The following is a 21951-nucleotide window of genomic DNA, read 5'->3' on the forward strand; positions in this document are numbered from 1 at the left end:
AAACATATGAATTTCAACTATGAAATCTTGACTAAAATGCAGTACTCTGAAATGCAGTCCTCGAAAATTATTAATTTCAACTCTGAAAACTTTAGAATAAAATGCAGTACTCTGAAATGCAGTCCCAAAAAATTATAATTTCAACTCTGAAATCGGTTGACAAAAATGCAGTACTATGAAATGCAGTCCTAAAAAATTATAAATTTCAACTCTGAAATCTTTTGACTAAAATGCACTCCCATAAAATTATAATATCAACTCTGAAATCGGTTGACTAAATGCTGTATTCTGAAATGCAGTCCTATAAAATTATTACTTTCAACTCTGAGATCTTTTGGCTAAAATGCGGTACTCTGAAATGCAGTCCTAAAACATATTAATTTAAACTTTGAAATCTTGACTAAAATGCAGTACTCTGAAATGCAGTCCCAAATAATTATAATTTCAACTATGAAATCGGTTGAATAAAATGCAGTATTCTGAAATACAGTCCAACAAAATTATAATATCAACTCTGAAATCGGTTGACTAAATGCTGTACTCTGAAATGCAGTCCTATAAAACTATTACTTTCAACTCTGAGATCTTTTGGCTAAAATGCGGTACTCTGAAATGCAGTCCTAAAACATATTAATTTCAACTATGAAATCTTGACTAAAATGCAGTACTCTGAAATGCAGTCCCAAATAATTATCGTTACAGAACCTCTCCTGGACTACGTCACACGGAGAGGTAAAAAGGAAATAAATATAAAAACCCCAAACATACAAATTTTTGAAATTAAAATAAATAATAAAAATCTCGGAATTTCTTTCAACTCTCTATGGGTCAGTGGTAGAATGTCTGTCTACTGCGTGAACGACCCGGGTTCGATTCCCGGCTGCGACCCAAAAAATATTTAATTAAAATTAAATCTCTAACCGAGCCCAGTTACCCCTATTGGTGGGTTGTGGTAATATAAAGTTCCTTTTAAGCTAAAATCTGACGATAATGAAAGCGACAACCCTGGCCACTACTACTACTACGGCTCAGGTCAAACTAAGAGCCTCATCGTATACTACGATGTGGCTAAAAACTGCATTTATACACAATCCGACACACTTTTTCAAACCCACAAAGGGCCAGAAACTAGAAATTTTTATATGTATAGCGATTTGAAATGAAGTTTAATCGATATGACAAATTTGTTTTTAATTGCGTAGTTCAAACATTTGTTATGATTAGAAATTTTACAACAAACACGGGTATAAATGCCGCGTTTCGGAACCATGCAAGAGCTAAATCAAGGACGATTATAACTCGAGTTCGAACTGAAGTTTTAAACTTATACAAGATGTAACAACACACAAAAATTTACCGAATACTCTAATTATAAGTCTGAATACAAATGGACATGCAAGGGTTAACTATATTGTTAAGAATATACTTACAATTTAACTGAGTCCATTTCTAGGTGATGACACGTGGATATGGTTAGCCGGGGTGAAAAGCTTGAAGAGCCAATCATGGAAGGGACACATAAATATCCATTCCGTTTGAAATTAATCATTTCATATTTCATTATTAGTAAGACCAAGCCTTTCAAGGAAGGGACACATATTATAAAAAAACCGTTTTTACAAACGGAAAAAACCTGATATATACTACATCGTTGATTTTGGGTCGCCACTCACTGTTCTTGTCACGGCTTCTAAGGGACAGATATCATTTATTCTAACCGTTTCATATAACACCACCATTTATTAAAGCGGTAACATTACGTCAAGACAATTAATATCACATGTCATGACAGCATCAACTATTAAAGCGCTAATATTACGTCATGACAATTAATTTCACATGCCACAGCTAAAAACTGTCGATTCTTATCAGGGGCGTCAACTTCATTATCTTAACACATTTTCTTTACTTTTTATTTCGTAAAACTTTTACTCGTAGATCACAAGATTGCGTCGAACATGTCCATAGCGGATGCCTCATCGGATGTACTGAAAGATATAAACTTAAGGGACTGTAAAATTAACGAAGAGGAAAAACAACAACTGGTGACCCTGATTAAAGAATACGAAGACGTGTTTTCAAAAAACGAATTTGATATAGGATGTACAAAAATGGTTCAACATGGAATCAACATTGGAGATCACAGTCCGATAAGGAAAAAACCGTACCGCTTACCATATGGACAACGAGAGTTGGTAGATAAGCAACTTGAAAATATGTTGAACCATAACATTGTATCGCCAAGTTGTAGCCCTTTTGCAGCACCGATCGTGATGGTTAAGAAAAAAGACGGATCATGGAGATTTTGCGTCGATTATAGAGGCCTGAACGATATAACCAAACGAGACGCGTACCCGTTACCACGAATAAGCGAAATTTTGGATTATTTAAGCGGTGCGAACCTCTTTTCTACACTTGATCTATCATCAGGCTATTGGCAAGTAGAGGTAAACCCCGATGATCGCGAAAAAACGGCGTTCATAACCAACCGTGGACTGTTTGAATTTAATAAAATGCCTTTTGGCCTTACCAACGCTCCAAGTGCCTTTCAGCGATTGATGGAGTGCGTTCTTCAGGGCCTAAATTGGGAAACTTGCCTAATCTATTTAGACGATGTGATAGTGCTCGCGTCTTCCTTCAACAAACACATAGTCAGGTTAAAAAAGGTCTTTCAACGATTCCGGGAAGCGAACATCATAGTCAGGTTAAAAAAGGTCTTTCAACGATTCCGGGAAGCGAACATCAAGATGAAACCGCAAAAGTGCGTCTTTTGTACTGACGAAGTGTGTTACCTTGGACATCAAATATCGAAAAATGGAATAAAACCGCACCCAAAAAACACCGAAAAAATTTCGAACTGGCCTACACCGAGCAATGTAAAAGAGGTTCAGGCATTTTTAGGCCTGGCATCGTACTATCGACGATTCATTAGAAATTTTGCTTTCATAGCACACCCCTTATTTCAACTCGTAAAGAAGAATGCAAAATATCAATGGTCAGAGGAATGTGCGACAGCGTTTAACATCTTGAAAACCCGCTTAGTGACCCCACCAATTTTGGCATATCCCGATTTTACTCAAACGTTTCGAGTGGAAACGGATGCTTCCGAAACAGGAGTAGGCTGCATTTTATCGCAAATGAAAAATAACATTGAACAAGTAGTGGCTTATGAAAGCCGAACGCTTCGAAGAAGTGAACGAAATTACTCAACTGTTGAACGGGAAATGCTATCTGTAATGTACGCCGTGGAACAATTTCGACCGTACTTGTTCGGAAGACATTTCATAGTCGTTAGTGAACACAATTCATTGGTATGGCTCAAGAATATGAAGGAACCGGAACCGAGAGGGAAATTTTCCCGCTGGATCGTCAAATTAGAAGAGTTTGATTACGAGATTCAGTATCGGAGCGGGAAAAATCACACCAATGTTGATGCATTGTCAAGGACCACACCAATTTTACCTTCCGAGAACAACCTAATTCAGACCTTGAACACCATACCTACTAAGGGTTGGTCCCGTCAATTACAAACTGGTTAGAGAGGAAGATAAAAAAACAACGGTGATTCACCACAATCGACTGAAAAAATATTTCCCTTCGGTTAACCGCGCTCAACCGGAGCTGCATGTTCAACCCCAAAATTATACTAGTTCGGCAGATAACGTTCTGAAGCTTGATCAAAAACATCCCAATATCATACATTTCTCAGAAGAATTCGAAGATGCGCCCGTGCGTGTCTTACCGAGGCGATCTGGCCGTCAACGACAATTACCTCGTCATCTTAATGATTATGTCATTTACTAAATCTGGATATGATTACTTTTAGGCCGTATATACTTTAAAATTATTTTTTTTTAATTGAGACATGAGGACATGTCTTTCAACTGAAAGGGGAGATGTGTAACAATATGTAATAAAATTTAGGCTGTATTAGTGAGGACACGTGAGAGAGGTGATAGATATATGCGCAAGGTCACGAGAAGTTAGAGAGTAGAGTTTTGACCGTTGAGTATGGTCGCGTGTTTTTTTGGTTTTGTGTTTTTAAAAAAGTAAAGTTTCAAGAACAGTGTTAGGCTTAGAGAGATATTGTACAAAGTAGAAAATTAAAGATCGCTAAAAGAAAACAGTGCTTGTTCCTTACGCCCACATTACAGCGGGAAAGAAAAAAAAAACGAGAAAACAAAAGCAAAGAGTAGCTGAGTATGAACCACTTTGAAGAGCATTACCCCACGCGCGCGCACCAATTCTTCCCGGCTCATCTCTGTCACTAAGTTGACTTCGTAAACTGGTTTAGAGAGATCATGACTTTACTTATAATTGCCTTTAAAAGGCGGACTGATAACGTAATACGATGCAAGCTAGATTTATGTGTAAAACCCGCTTATATGAGTTAGCTACAAATTAAAACGACCTACCCTCCCCTCAATTCCTCTTAAGGCCAGATGAGTAAATACAACACGGGCTAAACCTTTTGTCAGGGATTTAATAGACGAGAATGGTGAGGACCCTGAGAGAAGCCGGAATCTGGTAAGACTTGCGGCATAAGTTCATAAGATAAGTTCCATAAATTTGTCACTGGTTACAAACTGGAGCTTGTCATGAAGTGAGGGAGGTAGGTCATAGATTCGAGGTAAAGCGACGCCTGGTGAGGCGCTGCTGTCAAAGGCTTAATGCAGACTAAATAGGACTAGATGGAAGTCCTGCAAAATTAATTAACCGAGTGTAGGACTTCAATTCTCGCTTGTCGTTCTCGAACTAGTCATCTCGAGCTGCAAGTCTCTAGCATTACGAAGTATGGGTAGTGTCTTACTTATGTAACATATCTTATCAATTTATGCTTGCGCCAAGTCCAGTCGTTGAAGATTTCTGTCGCAGCCATCTCATATATTTATTTATACTTCGCCCATTAATGGAGGTATAGGGAGCTCTCGAGTTTGTGTATTGTTGTTAATGATGTTAGGCGTCGATGAGATTTTTCCGTGGAAAATAAGAAAACATAAACAAGATCTTGGCGCGAGGAGTCTATATAGTTTTTCTCGAGGCGCACTTAACGATTAATTAACATATACATTAAAAACAACCGTCTATAATAGCGACTGCAGATAAGATTCGAAGCAGGAATTTATTTTTAATTTTTTTTAAACATAAACATTCAATGTTGACGAGTTTCAATCAGCTACGTCTTAAATAATGTTATAATAAAAATATGATTATTCAAATTTGACAATGTTTATTGTTTACACGAAAATAGTAATAAATAATAACCAAAAATTTTAATTATCAATATAATTTCTTAACAAAAATTAAATTATTATTAATATTAAACTAAATAACTTGGCGAAACTGTTTCGAAGATAAGGTTGGAAAGAAATGGGGGGCCGGGCAAATGCAAGACGTTAGTAAATAAAATTAATATCCGAATCAAAACACTTAATATTGTCTCGTCGGCGCATCCCTCTTGAGAATGATGATGATATAATATATCTTGGCAATTCTTAAAAGTTATCCGGACATCTTTTCGTAGTGAAGACACGAACCGAGTGTAAATAGCGGTTTGCAAATTTTGTGACAAGCATCGGTGTCGCTTCTTATCAGCATATAGCTCCGGGTCTCCTTTATGTAATTTCGCGTCTCTGCTCGGGAGATAGGGATGAAGAAGCCCAAGAGCAAAGACTATGTCGAGGTAGGGGAGATGGAGCGTTTAAAGGAACGCTTGGCACTGCGTGTCGAAACTAAGGGTGTATATGGTAGCACGCCAAAAGACATTTAACTCTCTAGTCTCGCCCATCTTCGAGCCTTAACATCTAAGAGTAACTGTTACGATATAACAGAGGAAAACCCCTATTTAAAGGTCGGTTGACACGAAGTAATAGACCGCTTTCCAAAACTCTGGGGGTAAAATAGTGTCCGGTGTTTGACCACCTTCTTCAGTTAACCTTAATTACCACACTGCATGCCGAAAGCTCCGAATAACTTCTATATAATCTCTAATAAGTTTATCTACGAATAAATGTGAACACCTTCCACCCATCCTTTAAAAGAAAACTACATCACGCGGCAGTAGAAAATAGAAATACGAAAATATAAAAACAAAACAAAAATAGTTAAAAAGCGAGGAGAAGAATAAAAAGGGACTTTGAGAAAGAGAAAAAAAAATTTGCGCTGTTCCAAGTTCCAAGCAATTCCACGTTCCTCATTAGCCTCACTCTTTCTCTAGAACATAGCTAGCTGGTTGGCTCTTATAGCGGGAGACTCGAAGCTCCAAAGAGACTTTGCGAATCGAGAGAGAGAGAGAGAGAGACTGCAGTCCACCACCAGTTTTCCCAAACACTCCGGCCCTAAATTTCGTCCGGAGAAGTCGCACGCTTCAGAAGCTACCTTGAAGATTCAACAACGTCGAACGTTAAAACAGAAAGTGCATTTCAATACGCGTAGAGCTCAGCACGTGCGATTACGTGCTTCCAAAGTGCGAGAAGAAATTGAAACGATATTATTCAGAAAGCTTTCTTTGACTGTCCTTCAATTGTTGTGTCAATGTTTGAATCTCAAATTTCAGGCCAGCCACCTCTGTTTCGACAATTGATAGGCGACTTTTTTTTGGTTCCGTAGTTACCTTAACCGAATCATCCTATAATATTTAAGTTTGGGTTTAAAAAACCATTAAATGATTTAGAAATTAAAATAAGTACTTTTCCCGAGGGAATTTTATCCATTTCATTAACTTGTTCTTGCAATTGGGCTTTAGCTCTTTGATACTGTTGAAATACAGAAGAGTTCCATTTCCGTAATGTGTCATTATCTCTCAAGGCATCTTTTAGTTCGTTTGTCAGCCTAGAAATGACCTCATTTGACGAGGATGACGAGGATGACGCATCATTGCACTGAGAAAAAAATTAAATTAAAACGTACGTCTTTATCTCCATCAATTACTTTTAAATAATTTTACTTTTAAACCGAAGCGATTAAAACCGACGTAAAAGCGATTAAAACCGACGTAAAACGTGTAATACCTCATTAATATGTTGAGACAATTGTACAGACGCGTTTTCAACATTTTCCCGGGTGAAACTTTTATTGCAAGGTTGACTTTCCGCTAATGTTGATGGAGCACATTCGGATGAATTTGTTGGGTTACACGCAGATTCATCAACTGGAGGCTAAATGAGCGAAAAAGCGATTAAAAATCGACGTAAAAGCGATTAAAAATCGACGTAAAAGCGATTAAAAATCGACGTAAAAGCGATTAAAAATCGACGTAAAAGCGATTAAAAATCGACGTAAAAGCGATTAAAAATCGACGTAAAAGCGATTAAAAATCGACGTAAAAGCGATTAAAAATCGACGTAAAACCGATTAAAAAATCGACGTAAAAGCGATTAAAAAATCGGCGTAAAAGCGATTAAAAAATCGACGTAAAAGCAATTAAAAAATCGACGCAAAAGCGATTAAAAAATCGACGTAAAAGCGATTAAAAATCGACGTAAAAGCGATTAAAAAATCGACGTAAAAGCGATTAAAAAATCGACGTAAAAGCGATTAAAAAATCGACGTAAAAGCGATTAAAAACTCGACGTGAATTTGTTTTACTTACTTTTCTCCGCAAACCTAATGATGCATTTTTTTCTCTCGATTGTATTAATTCCTTAATAGTCGCCAAGACCTTCCATGGTTGATTATTAACCGGTGAACTTATAATATTTGTAATTGTTTAAGTAGATCAGTACACATCTCGAGTTGTTGTTCGCAGCTCGAAATTAACGAAGCCACTTCCATATAAATTGAATCTATTGAAGATTCCAAATTCTCCGGTTGACGAGTTGTCTCAAATTCCCTGAAAAATTAACAAAAACAACAACAAATTTTCAATTTTCCCAAAATTCAAACTACCCAAATTCTTAGTCAGTTTCCTTACATTGGTCTGGAAGTTATTTATATTTCCGGCATTGTAGAAGCAGAGTGTTCCAAACTTCCAAGAATGTTAAGAGAAGCGGGAGCGCGTCGATTTCCATTACCTTGTTCCTGATTAAGATTGGGTCTTTCGGGACATGGTCTAGCGCCACTATTATTAGCTTGCTGGGAAGCGCTAGGAGTTGAACTAAGTCTGTGAAAAAGTAACTTAAAACTGTTATAACGGGACATGAAGACCAGACGAAAACAACAAAAATTCTTTTAATTACATTCCAGTACTACTTGGTATTGAAGGTAGGGAATAAGATCGTGGAAAATTGGGTATTTCCCGAGCACGTTGAACTCTGGTACTGTCCGAAGTTGCGCAAAAGGTGTAGGATGGTCTCATTTGCTTAGTTTGAGTAGAGTTTGAAGTTACAGTTGAGCTAGATTCGTTGCTTTTAGCCGTAACTGTTGCAGGAGCTCCGGAACGCAAGTTTTGTCTCGAATAACTTGGCTCTTAAACCAGGAGGAACCTGAAATGAAATAACTTATTCATTAATTAATATAATTGATACCGCCGGTTGAATTTGCATAAAACTATTAAAAGGGTTAATTAGTTGTCATTCAATGATTTGGAACGGGCCTGATTGTTCAGAACAAAGAGCTAAATCAAGGACGATTATGACTCGAGTTCGAATTGAAGTTTAAAACTTATACAAGATGTAACAACACACATACGAACATCTTTTCTGAATGTATGATAAATGTTAGAAATACGACACTGCTTTTAAAGCCACAAATCAGAATGAGGGACCTCATTTTAGGAGTAGTAAAGCGACATTTTACTAGAAATAAGTGTTCTTCTTATCTGTTCCACCCTGAAAAATTAAAATGCTAAAAGCTCATTTCGTAATTTTTCGCCTTAATTATTTGACAGGGATAAGTTTTTACGGGAACAGATTCTATATAATTTCATACGTGAAAATCTAAGCTCCCTTTATCTCGAAACGCCGCATTTATGCCCGTTTTTGTTGTAAAATTTCTAATCATAACAAATGTTTGAACTACGCAATTAAAAGCAAATTTCTCATAACGATTAAACTTCATTTCAAATTGCAATACATATAATAATTTCTAGTTTCTGGCTCTTTGTGGGTTTGAAAAAGTGTCGCGGATTGTGTATAAATGCAGTTTTTTAAGGACTGCGAAGCAAAACTCGTTTTTGTATAATAAACTTATGCTTATATCCTTGAAAACAACTCTAAACTAAATGAAAAAAAAATCAGGCAACATAACATTATCCCTTAAAATAACGGCCTTTTTCTAAAAATAAGAAGAATATGTCAAAAAAATCTCTTATTTAAAATTAATTACCATTCATAGAGAGCTTTTAGATTGGATAGTTGTACTTCACACCCTCCCAAGTCTTACCGCTGTTCTGGTAGCCATATTGGGTGGTCTCAGCTTCATTCCCGCTTTAAACCCACCGATATGGCAGCGTAAATTATGTCACGAGACTCAGCTCCTCCTCCAACTGAAAGCTCTCTATTACTGAACGAGCGAGGGATTGGTTCACTATTATTTTTAACACCCCGTAGTCTAATTAGTCAGAAACCAGTGTTGATTGGGTTAGCTAGATAAAGTAAAATCCCTCCGATAAGCTTGTAAAAAATGATTCTTGCCTATTTCCACGTGCGTTTTGTTGAAATTTGAGTGAACAAAGTTAATAAACTTGAATTGAAATTATTGTACTTTTTAGACCACTTGTCACTGTCCCTATTTACCCCACATGTACGTACATTATACATTTTTAAACTTTTGCGTTTGACTTGAATGATCACTTGACATTTTTATAGCCCTAGCTCGACAAAAACAGGCCAAAAAATTGACATTGATTATCAATGTAATTTTTTTCCCTGTTCTGAGTAGTATTTATAAATAGCCAACAAAAAAATTGCTTTAAATCTTCTACAACCCAGATGAAACTAAAAGGCCATCGTATGTATAAAAGTGGCTGAAAAATACCGCCAATATCAATCCTCTAGAAGGTACTCGCGCCGTACCTAACTACACAAACTACAAACTAAAGACCAAAATTAAAGAATAACCCTCCCCTATAAACTAACCCGTGATCAACAGGACAGATCTAATAAGTTGACAGTTGAATTTGCGCTAAATATTACCGAGGAAAGGTGGAATTGTAAAAAACAACTGCATTTGACAAAGCTAATATAGAACTAAACTGGATGGAGAGGTTTAGACTAAGAAGAAAAATTAGAAAAGAAAAAAAACATATCTAACACCCAACATACTGCAACCGATCCTCCTAACTACCCTGCTTAGCGACAAAGTTCATATACAGAACTTCTACCTCCTATGAGGTAGTGACAGAACACAACCGAGGAGACAATCCTAGCTAGGCGGCAACAATCGTATTAAGACGCGCATCGCGGACATATCACTAGCCCGACTCAACTAATAGACAAGAATAAACTCGTATTGAAGATGGAACAGTTGAGCCTCTTCGACGGAATAAAGAGGGAAAACATGGGGGAAAAAATTTACCTTTCATCTCGCTTTTTAGCGCCTGTGCTAAGGGATTTTTAGAGTGCGAAGAGACGCCAATGAATCAAGCCCCCTTGTACGTCCCGATGCTGAGGGTGGCCTACACCCCCCTTTTGTTACGTCGAAGCTAGTTCAATTCAGTCTCAAATGATTTGGTAGGAATGCTAATTGGAAAACAAAAGCCAACGCTAAACCTAAATCACGTGGTCGAACCGGATTGCTACGGTAAAAATGGCGAGCCGCCAGGCAAGAATGAAGCCAATGCGCGCTAATCGCGATACAATGGGCCAAAAGGCTAACCTTAAATTCTTCCACAATTCTATTTCATCTCAAAAGTCACTGCCGTACCTGATTTAATTCTCTGGTGAATCATCTGTCCATTTGTAACACGGGCACAAGTCCTTAATCCGGTATTTAAACTCACCGCACAGTGTACAAAAGTTTCGCTCGTCAAGAAGATGTCTTCGCTCTTTATGGGTCGACCTACGGATAAGGTTTTTAGATTGAACTAAAACACAACGTCTGAAGTGCGCACAGTCACGTGATGTGCAGAAATAGTTTAATTGGCCGCAGTCAGGCACGTCTTTTAAAGTCCCAGCACAATGAGGGCAGTGTAGATGACCCGTACGTGGCATGGGAGCATACTCTAGTTTTTTGAGGTTTTCATGAACATTTTCGGCCATACCGAAAGAGATGTGGTCAGATGAATGAAATATACCGGAATATTACTTATTATGCTAAAAAACTTACCGATCTTAACATTTCCGAGTAAAGTATACACGAATATGGCTAGACTGTCTCATATGTTTTCTATTTAGCACACATTTTAAGGGACATTTTTACCAAAACAAGAATTTTATATTACGTAAGGTGCATCGGAAGAAACACTTGATTTCTTACTAGCCTTGTCACCAACCTTTCTCTCCAGAGTTCTGAAGTGAAATCACTCTCTTTAGTTTACAAGATCCCCTTTTTGCCACCCTGGTGTATGTTATATGACATTAAGGGGGGAGAAGGGGGGTCGAACATGGTTCATAACAAAAGAATTTATCCCGATCTGTTTTTTTACTGATAGGTAAACACGTTCAGACGTGTCGTAATGGCTTTTGGGGGCGTGGTCGAACCAGTTGTATTGTTATCAATGGAATTTATTTTGTCCTTTCTTTAATTGGACCACCCACCAAGTTTTATGACATTACAAGGAGAGCGAGGGTAAACCTTCATCCTCATCTGTTTTTTTTATTTATAAGTAAACACGTTCAGACGTATCTTAAGGGCTTTGGGGTGGTAGTCGTACCTTTTGTATTGCTATGAATGGAATTTGTATTTAGAGCGATTATTGCTTTGTTAATTGGTGGCCCATCCTACCACCAAACATTTAATTGATTCCAGGTGGTTGCCCCGAGGGCATTATCCGGACAAGTCTCAACAAATTATGTTTTTTGTAGCGTTAGCAGAGATACAACATATCATTAGACCGAACCATTAACCTAATACGTACTATATTTATCAAAATTATCAACCTCGTAATCAAAAATTTGTGGAAAACGTAAAACGGTATTGAAAGAAGTATCATTCACAACGCATTTCGTGTTAGAAGTAAAAAACAATCGAAACGTTTTTGATCATTTGGGTTACAATTGACCGACACGAAAACGATAATTTAAAATTCCTAAAACCCCATAGGAATACATGGGAAAATGAATAGACCACCGAAACTAAATCAGTCGTTTAGCATACATTCTACCGACACGAAACAGGTCATTTGAAAAACATTTCAAATTGTTAAAAACGTTGAGTTAAATTGTAGCTAAATTTATCAAAATTACCCTATGTTTCTTAATAACTTAATTCTTTGTTAAGAAATACTCTTTGTAATCTCTTTTGCATTTTTAAAAAATAGATGTGTCACCTTTTTAATACTGTTTTCTTTTATTTCATATATTAAGTAATGGGGGGTGAAAGAGAGGGGTAGGAACTATTGGTGATAAATAAATCGAATATTTCTATCATCATATTCATTCATCATCATGAACTCGGAGCTGCAGAGATAACATACTTTTCACTCCTGGCCACAAGATGGAAACTATAAAAAAGCTTTAAGCAGAGCGGGGTTTTATTCGTTACATACCGATGATCTAGTACAGTGCTTCGAATGCAACGGCATTTTATTAGCCTGGAAACCCACCGATAATCCTTACGAAGAACATTTGAAACATTTCCCTAAGTGCAACTTTATCAGAGGTAGGCACACAAAAAACATACCCTTTAGCATAGATGAAACAGAGACGTACACCAAGTCAATAAATAACAAAATCATGACCGAGGAAAAAACACCTGAAAAACCCCAAGAAAACAAGGAAGAAATTTATCATACCTTTGAAGTTAAAACTACAGATCTCGCAAGACTATTCTTGGAACTTTACGTTAGAAAACAACTAAACGCTTTGTATATCAAAGAAAAACTTAATGACTTACGTAAGATTTAAAAATAATATTAAAATTTATCATCTTCCTTACGAAGATAGATGAAATTACTATAGGTTAAATCAAATGCAATTTAAAATAAAAATTGAAAAAGATATCCTTATTATTAGAACCTATACTTTTTAAGGAAAATAAATAACTTTTTACTTTATATCATAGTCTTTATAAATTTATTCCTACAAACGCATCCTTTGTTATAAGCTTACAAAACTATAAGCCTACACAATCAATCAAATATTGACAGGTTGAGAAAAAAAGAGGAGAGTACGTAAAACCCGGTCCACGCCTTAACAGTGGCCGGCATCTTGTTTGCCATGCATATTTATGGAATTACAGAAGATGTAAAATATTATTTTCACTTTGGTCGGTGGCAAAGCAATTGATTCAAAAAAATGTTGATAATGATATACAGATGGTGTACAGAACTAGGCATTATCTTCTATAAGTTCCGAATTGAAAAAGGGGGAGGGGTTGCAAGAGCTGAAGAAACTCACTATCGACCAAACATCAAAGGTAAACCTTATTTAAGAGTGGAACCTTGCGTTGACAAAGCATGCATTTACCGCCATGGACGCTAAAATATGCGGTACAGAAATCCACCACCGATTCAAATTTCCCGCCAAGATCATCACGACGTGACGTCATCAACTCCCACCGCCATGCCCCCAACCCATTCCTATTTCGAATTTGGTCTATGAGAGTTCCACAAAGTGATTTATGGCCTTTTCGGGGTTTCACAACTAGCCGTTCATTTAAATGTTATTATCCATGTCGGAATATTTTACAGTGTAATTTTCTAGGATGTTTTCTTAAATTGTATATAAATTTTGTCTAAAATTGTCAGGATATATTATAGTGCAACTTTCTAGGATTTTTTCTTACATTTTTTACAACTAGCCTTTCATTTAAATGTTATTATCCATGTCAGAATATATTACAGTGTAACTTTTCTATGATGTTTTCTTACATTATATATATAAATTTTGTCTAAAATAGTACCTATAATAGTGTAATTTCTTAATGACATTCTACCGTGCTAAAATATTTTTGCTTGAGTCATGCCTTAAGAGTTTTTTAATATAACATTTAAACTTTTTCTGAAGTAGTGTAATTTCTGCTGTGCCCACCCAAAAAGCAATAAATCACTTTGTGAAACTCTCATAGACCAAATTCGAAATAGGAATGAATTGGGTGGGATGGGGGGGGAGAGTTGATGACGTCACGTTGTGATGATCTTGGCGGGAAATTTGAATCGGTGGTGGATTTCTGTACCGCATATTTTAGCGTCCTTGGCGGTAAATGGGTGCTTTGTCAACGCAAGGTTCCACTCTTAAATTAGGTTTACCTTTGATGTTTGGTCGATAGTGAGTTTCTTCAGCTCTTGCAACCCTCCCCCTTTTTCAATTCGGAACTTATAGAAGATAATGCCTAGTTCTGTACACCATCTGTATATCATTATCAACATTTTTTTGAATCAATTGCTTTGCCAGCGACCAAAGTGAAAATAATATTTTACATCTTCTGTAATTCCATAAATATGCATGGGAAACAAGATGCCGGCCACTGTTAAGGCGTGGACCGGGTTTTACGTACTCTCCTCTTTTTACTCGCTCTGTCAATATTTGATTGATTGTGTAGGCTTATAGTTTTGTAAGCTTATAACAAAGGATGCTTTTGTAGGAATAAATTTATAAAGACTATGATATAAAGTAAAAAGTTATTTATTTTCTTTAAAAAGTATAGGTTCTAATAATAAGGATATTTTTCAATTTTCATTTTAAATTGCATTTGATTTAACCTATAGTAATTTCATCTATCTTCGTAAGGAAGATGATAAATTTTAATATTATTTTTAAATCTTACGTAAGTCATTAAGTTTTTCTTTGATATGCAAAGCGTTTAGTTGTTTTCTAACGTAAAGTTCCAAGAATAGTCTTGCGAGATCTGTAGTTTTAACTTTAAAGGTATGATAAATTTCTTCCGTGTTTTCTTGGGGTTTTTCAGGTGTTTTTTCCTCGCTCTTGATTTTGTTATTTATTGACTTGGTGTACGTCTCTGTTTCAACTATGCTAAAGGGTATGTTTTTTGTGTGCCTACCTCTGATAAAGTTGCACTTAGGGAAATGTTTCAAATGTTCTTCGTAAGGATTATCGGTGGGTTTCCATGCTAGTAAAATGCCGTTGCATTCGAAGCACTATCCTAGATCATCGGTATGTTACCAATAAAACCCCGCTCTGCTTAAAGCTTTTTTATAGTTTCCATCTTGTGGCCAGGAGTGAAAAGTATGATATCTCTGCAGCTCCGAGTTCATGATGATGAATGAATATGATGATAGAAATATTCGATTTATTTTTCACCAATAGTTCCTACCCCTCTCTTTCACCCCCCATTACTTAATATATGAAATAAAAGAAAACAGTATTAAAAAGGTGACACATCTATTTTTTAAAAATGCAAAAGAGATTACAAAGAGTATTTCTTAACAAAGAATTAAGTTATTCTTTACGGGCGCGTTTCAACATGTTTGTAAGCTGACGTCATTCTTCAAACAATCTCGTCCAAACTCTGAAACCATAGATTAAGGAATTCCAGCATTCCCAAGATCAAAGAAATAAATAGTACAATAAGTAGTTTTTAGGGGGGTTGTACTCCAAGATCTGGCATATTCTTGTCAACCTTTGTGTACTTGACTCCATAACAACTCACAACATACAATGGGGATGGGGAGAACGTAGCAACCTCCCGCACCTAATGGTAATGGACCCTTCAGCGTGTCAGAGTGAGTTATATTTACAATCATTTTATTATGCCCTTAAGATCTTTGTTGATCTCATTCCCCCCCTCCTTGGGTGGAGTATATACCGTTAAGGAATGTATCCCAAATTCTTAATCGGTGCTAAATTAAAAGTTTGTTTTTGGTGAAACATAGGGTAATTTTGATAAATTTAGCTACAATTTAACTCAACGTTTTTAACAATTTGAAATGTTTTTCAAATGACCTGTTTCGTGTCGGTAGAATGTATGCTAAACGACTGATTTTGTTTCGGTGGTCTATTCATTTTCCCATGTATTCCTATGGGGTTTTAGGAATTTTAAATTATCGTTTTCGTGTCGGTCAATTGTAACCCAAATGATCAAAAACGTTTCGATTGTTTTTTACTTCTAACACGAAATGCGTTGTGAATGATACTTCTTTCAATACCGTTTTACGTTTTCCACAAATTTTTGATTACGAGGTTGATAATTTTGATAAATATAGTACGTATTAGGTTAATGGTTCGGTCTAATGATATGTTGTATCTCTGCTAACGCTACAAAAAACATAATTTGTTGAGACTTGTCCTGATAATCCCCTCGGGGCAACCACCTGGAATCAATTAAATGTTTGGTGGTAGGATGGGCCACCAATTAACAAAGCAATAATCGCTCTAAATACAAATTCCATTCATAGCAATACAAAAGGTACGACTACCACCCCAAAGCCCTTAAGATACGTCTGAACGTGTTTACTTATAAATAAAAAAACAGATGGGGATGAAGGTTTACCCTCGCTCTCCTTGTAATGTCATAAAATTTGGTGGGTGGTCCAATTAAAGAAAGGACAAAATAAATTCCATTGAGAACAATACAACTGGTTCGACCACGCCCCCAAAAGCCATTACGACACGTCTGAACGTGTTTGCCTATCAGTAAAAAAACAGATTGGGATAAATTCTTTTGTTATGAACCATGTTCGACCCCCCTCCTCCCCCCTTAATGTCATATAACATACAGCAGGGTGGCAAAAAGGGGATTTTGTAAACTATAGAGAGTGATTTCACTTCCGAACTCTGGAGAGAAAGGTTGGTGACAAGGCTAGTAAGATATCAAGTGTTTCTTCCGATGCACCTTACGTAATATAAAATTCTTGTTTTGGTAAAAATGTCCCTTAAAATGTGTGCTAAATAGAAAACATATGAGACAGTCTAGCCATATTCGTGTATACTTTACTCGGAAATGTTAAGATCGGTAAGTTTTTTAGCATAATAAGTAATATTCCGGTATATTTCATTCATCTGACCACATCTCTTTCGGTATGGCCGAAAATGTTCATGGAAACCTCAAAAAACAAGGGTTTGCCCCCATGCCACGTACGGGTCATCTACACTGCCCTCATTGTGCTGGGACTTTAAAAGACGTGCCTGACTGCGGCCAATTAAATTATTTCTGCACATCACGTGACTGTGCCCACTTCAGACGTTGTGTTTTAGTTCAATCTAAAAACCTTATCCGTATGTCGACCCATAAAGAGCGAAGACATCTTCTTGACGTGCGAAACTTTTGTACACTGTGCGGTGAGTTTAAATACCGGATTAAGGACTTGTGCCCGTGTTACAAATGGACAGATGATTCACCAGAGATTTAAATCAGGTACGGCAGTGACTTTCGAGATGAAATAGAATTGTGGAAGCATCATAGTTCAACTTTTGCTTCATAAAAAAGGGTATGTTTCACTTTGCATCATAACAATGTTTGTACTTTAGTCGATATTCATGTGTTCTTTAGTATTATTCGTATGAAGTTCAGTATTAATTTCTAATAAGCCACTTGTGCATGGTAAAATTGGTGTAATTTAGGTAGTATTATATAAATGCCCGTATTTTAATCAATATTCATGTGTATGTTAGTAGTAGAAGTCAGCTATAACCTTTGCATGTATTTTATATAAATCACGTGTAATTTAGTATTGTTTGTATTAAGTTCAGCATTAGTATATAATAAGGCACTTGTGCATGGTAAAATTGGTGTTTTTAAGGTAGTATTATATAAATGCCAGTATTTTATTCAATATTCATGTGTATTTTAGTAGTAATCAGCTATAACATTTGCATGTATTTTATATAAATCACGTGTAATTTAGTATTATTCGTATGAAATTCAGTATTAGTTTCTAATAAGCCACTTTTGCAGGGTAAAATTGGTGTTTTTTAAGGTAGTATTATATAAAAGCCAGTATTTTATTCAATATTCATGGGTATTTTAGTAGTAGTCAGCTATAACCTTTGCATGTATTTTATATAAATCCCATGTAGTTTAGTATTATTATTCGTATAGAAAATCGGTATTAGTCTCTAATAAGCCACTTGTGCATGGTAAAATTGGTGTTTTTTAAGGTAGTATTATATAAATGCCATTATTTTAATCAATATTCATGTGTATTTTAGTAGTATTCGTATGAAAAAACGGTAGTAATATTTCTATGAAAAATCAGATTTTCGTGCTCATTAAATGTTCTAAACCTAATACAAACTCTGATTCTTCCGCCTATACAACAAGAATAACCTAACATAAGCCATTGTTCAGGATCTATCATAGAATAACTTAGCATAAGCCTATGGTTCAAGAACTAGTATAGTATAAACCTACCAGGATCTACCATAGAATAACCTAGCATAAGACTATATTTATCAGCATTTACCAAGAATAAACCTAGCAAAAGTCCATGTTTCAAGCTCTAATATAGTATAAGCCTACTAGGAACTACCATAGAATAACCTAGCATAAGCATATCTTTAACGATCTACCATAGAATAAGCCAAGCATAAGCATATCTTTCACGATATACCATAGAATAAGCCTAGCATAAGCCTATCTATTCAGGATCTACCATACCATAAGCCTAGCATAAGCCTATCTATTCAGGATCTACCATACCATAAGCCTAGCATAAGCCTACCCCTACAGGTATTAGCCACGTGACGTCATCAAAAATTAGTGCTGACGCCATCAAGAAAACCACCACCAGGTTATTCTACCTATAAATAAAAAGCAGACGGGGATAAATTCCATTCGTTACGCTTTAGCCACGCCCCCCTTTTAAGGTCCTAAACCATCGGGTGGGTGGCCAATAAAGGACAATAAAAAAAGATAGGCATCAGTCAATATACCCTCAGGTTAAATATCAACCCGTACTCTCGAGAAAACCGCGCAAATGCAGTCGTTAGACTAGGGAATGAAAGCTCTGCGGTGTTCGGATACGAGCCAAGCCTTCTCTTGACAAAAAAGGATGGACCCATTGTCACCATCTCGGAAGACGTTTTGAAGGAATTTATGGAGGAGTGGACGGAGATCTATTCAGTGACTGGATTTACTCCCATTTAACCCAAACCGTTTCTCCCAATTCCCATATCTCCCAATCCCATTTGACCCAACACTATGTCTTTTCCCCCAATTTCTTTTGTCCCAATTCAGCATAAAACATATGTTAATAAGTTCAAAGAGAATTTTTTTGTTTTATTAACAATGATATGTTTTACATATTCAGTAGGAGAATGTTTAGGAAAAGGTGGCAGCTAATTAATAGGAGAATATTTAGAAAAAGGTGGCAACTAATTAATAGGAGAATATTTTGGAAAAGGTGGCAACGAATTAAAGGAACCATTGTTTTGGAAAAGGTGGCAACGAATTAAAGGAACCATTGTTTTGGAAAAGGTGGCAACGAATTAAAGGAACCATTGTTTTGGAAAAGGTGGCAACGAATTAAAGGAACCATTGTTTTGGAAAAGGTGGCAACGAATTAAAGGAACCATTGTTTTGGAAAAGGTGGCAACGAATTAAAGGAACCATTGTTTTGGAAAAGGGGGCAACGAATTAAAGGAACCATTGTTTTGGAAAAGGTGGCAACGAATTAAAGGAACCATTGTTTTGGAAAAGGTGGCAACGAATTAAAGGAACCATTGTTTTGGAAAAGGTGGCAGCTAACTATTAGGAAAAAATTTTGGAAAAGGTGGCAGCTAATTAGTAGGAGAATTTATTTATTTATTTATTTATTGGAGGGATAGGGTTGCTATGCCAAATTGACTTATGTCCAACCCCCCAAAAGCATTAAGGTACATCAAATGAACCGAAAAATATTAAATTCACGCGTTGTTGAATGTTTTGGAAAAGGTGGCAGCTAATTAATGGGAGAATATTTAGGAAAAGGTGGCCTATAATTAATAGGAGAATATTTTGGAAAAGGTGGCAACTAATTAATAGGAGAATATTTTGGAAAAGGTGGCAACTAATTAATAGGAGAATATTTTGGAAAAGGTGGCAACTAATTAATAGGAGAATATTTTGGAAAAGGTGGCAACTAATTAATAGAAGAATATTTTGGAAAAGGTGGAAACTAATTAATAGAAGAATATTTTGGAAAAGGTGGCAACTAATTAATAGAAGAATATTTTGGAAAAGGTGGCAACTAATTAATAGGAGAATATTTTGGAAAAGGTGGCAACTAATTAATAGAAGAATATTTTGGAAAAGGTGGCAACTAATTAATAGGAGAATATTTCGGAAAAGGTGGCAACTAATGATTAGGAGAACGAAGCTATTTTCAAACGCCAAGGATCTACCATAGAATAACCTAGCATAAGAGTATATTTTTGCAGCATTTACCAAAGAATCTAATACAGCATAAGCCTACCAGGATCTACCATAGAATAAGTCTAAAATACCAAAACCCTTTCTTTTTCAGCATTTACAAAAGAATAAACCTAGCATAAGCCTATCTTTCACGACCTTATATAGCATAAACCTTAATTTATTATTATTTTAACTTAATTATGTATGTTATTATCACGCTAATTAAATGTTTTTTGATTTAAAATCTGATTCGTAATAATAATAAGCCTAGAATAACCTAGCATAAGCCGTATCTTTTTAAGGATCAACAATAGCATAAGCCTATCTTTCACAGAATCTATTAAAGCATAAGCCTACAATAGCATAACCCTATCCCTATAGGTACCAGCCACGTGACGTCATCAAAAATTAGCCGTGATGTCATCAAGAAAACCACCACCAGGTGGCTCAACAATTCAAATTTCCCGCCAAAACCATCACGTGACGTCATCAATCCTCCAATTCCTCCCCTCCCCCGCCAACACCATCACGTGACGTCATCAATTTCCCCCCTCCTGAAGGGGGGAAGGAAGGGGGGTAAAACCTGTTCTATACCGTCATCCTTACTCTCTGAGCTCTCGCCCGTAAACCAACCTCTAACGTCATTATGGCGAGGAATTGAAATAGTAAATCGATTAGTGGGTGAACACCAGTTTTGGATAATTTCAAAAAATTCGTATTTCGGTGAAATGTCAACCAATTTTAACAAAACTTGTCATAGTTTAAAGAGACGGAGACCCCCTAGTCACCAACCTTTAAATTGTACTTGAAAAGTGCATTTAAAAACAGACTCGCCGTCTAAATTCCTAGAGACAGTCAGCCAATGATTATTTCGAGGGCAATATTATCAGAAGTAAAATGCAAGGCTAAAGCCATTGTCAAACCATAAGGCTTAATTAGCATTATGAATGTACATAATCATTGCGTACAGTTTTTGATATAAATACGTATAAGTTCACAACATCACAAACATTTATGACGTGGAATACTTTAAATTAAGACGTTTAAGTCATCACTCGAGTGTCAATTCATTTTCTCTATGTATTGATTTATTGAAATAAAGTTTGAAAAAGTGTAAAATTAAGATTATACACTATCTTTGAACGTTCTGGGTTCATTTTAAAGCTAGTACTGGCAGAAGTAAGATGAGACTAGAAGTACAGATCTAACCAAATTCTTCACTTTGCGAAAGTGAATATCTTTGATGACGCACCAACGGTTGGCCCTCTGGAAGCGGTTTCTGAATTTTCCCTCCAAAACGTGAGACGCTCTCGGGTGGCGGTAGACGGCCAAACTAGATTCAAGCACCCGCGTCCGTGTTCCGCGGCTTTAGGTTGAGGGGAAGGGGGTAGGAAAGTTTTTGGAACAATCAGTACTCCAAAAAATGCTAGGGAAAGTGTCTGGTAGCATAACACCTCCGAAAATGGCGCTAGGTTTGATCGACAGACGTAGGGACGGTGGTACTTCAATATGGAACACGACTATTGGTGCTGATACCTTGACTTAAGTGGTTAATTTGGAAATTTGCAGGATTTGGGAACTGGTTGATGGGGGAGTAGCACTCGTCATTCGGGAACTTCGAAA

The sequence above is a fragment of the Phalangium opilio genome, unplaced genomic scaffold (assembly GCF_054372755.1).
Source record: "Phalangium opilio isolate 3A_F unplaced genomic scaffold, DU_Popi_V2 ptg000037l_1, whole genome shotgun sequence".
NCBI lineage: Eukaryota > Metazoa > Arthropoda > Arachnida > Opiliones > Phalangiidae > Phalangium > Phalangium opilio.